The following is a 1,442-nucleotide window of genomic DNA, read 5'->3' on the forward strand; positions in this document are numbered from 1 at the left end:
CCCTCCCCCTCACCGCTCCCCACTCCCGTACTCGGAGAACCGCAAAAATGCAAAATATGAGATTTTCGCGTTTGGACTTTCATATTTTTTTTCCCCACCGCCGCCATCACTGGCACGGGATCGGTTTGAAATGAAAAGCCTTGTTGAGCGGATCTTTGTTCGCGGAAATATTTTTTTGAAGGTACGACACAGCACCACCACCAGCGCGTGTGTTGTGTGTTTTCGTCTGGACGGCTGAGTGCTAAAGTAATGACAAAAGCTGTCGGTGGAAATAAAACAAATGGAGAGGTGGCAGAAGTGGAACGTGCTAGCTTTGCCATCATTAATTTCAAAACACCTCCTCGAGGCGGTGATCGGCCTAGCGCAGGACAACGCACAAGAGCTGTCCGGCCTGCTGAGTGGCCGTTTTTTCGCCTGCATTCCCAAGCAGACCGCGACATCACAACGGCGCAGTATCTTTCGCACTAGTCCTCTCTGCTGTAGCGTGTACTACCGAATCAGCCATAGTTTTCAATTTGTCATTATTGTTGGGCGCCTTTCCTGGCGGCTGGTGCACTGTCGTGTTGCGCCGACAATATACGCAGCAGCGAACGGAAGAGCCACACATTGTATCCAGTTACAAGTTTGTGGGACGGTGGGTGCATTTTATAGTCCCCGTTTTTACAAGAGCCTGAAAACTACTTTTGCGGTCAGCCAGAAAGCGATGGACAACGTACTGACCATAATTCACAATCTGTAAGTTCACATTCTTATTGTGCTCACTGAAAGAAAATGTTCCTTTTTTTATTATTATTTTTTTTTGATTTTTTGCTTTTTTTTTTTTTTTTTTTTTGGTCATCAGTCTACTGACTGGTTTGATGCGGCCCGCCACGAATTCCTTTCCTGTGCTAACCTCTTCATCTCAGAGTAGCACTTGCAACCTACGTCCTCAATTATTTGTTTGACGTATTCCAATCTCTGTTTTCCTCTACAGTTTTTGCCCTCTACAGCTCCCTCTAGTACCATGGGAGTCATTCCCTCGTGTCTTAGCAGATGTCCTATCATCCTGTACCTTCTCCTTATCAGTGTTTTCGACATATTCCTTTCCTCTCCGATTCTGCGTAGAACCTCCTCATTCCTTACCTTATCCGTCCACCTAATTTTCAACATCAGTCTATAGCACCACATCTCAAATGCTTCGATTCTCTTCTGTTCCGGTTTTCCCACAGTCCATGTTTCACTACCATACAACGCTGTACTCCAGACGTACATCCTCAGAAATTTCTTCCTCAAATTAAGGCCGGTATTTGATATTAGTAGACTTCTCTTGGCCAGAAATGCCTTTTTTGCATAGCGGGTCCGCTTTTGATGTCCTCCTTGCTCCGTCCGTCATTGGCTATTTTACTGCCTAGGTAGCAGAATTCCTTAACTTCATTGACTTCGTGACCAACAATCCTGATGTT

The sequence above is a fragment of the Schistocerca serialis genome, chromosome 6 (assembly GCF_023864345.2).
Source record: "Schistocerca serialis cubense isolate TAMUIC-IGC-003099 chromosome 6, iqSchSeri2.2, whole genome shotgun sequence".
Taxonomy (NCBI): domain Eukaryota; kingdom Metazoa; phylum Arthropoda; class Insecta; order Orthoptera; family Acrididae; genus Schistocerca; species Schistocerca serialis.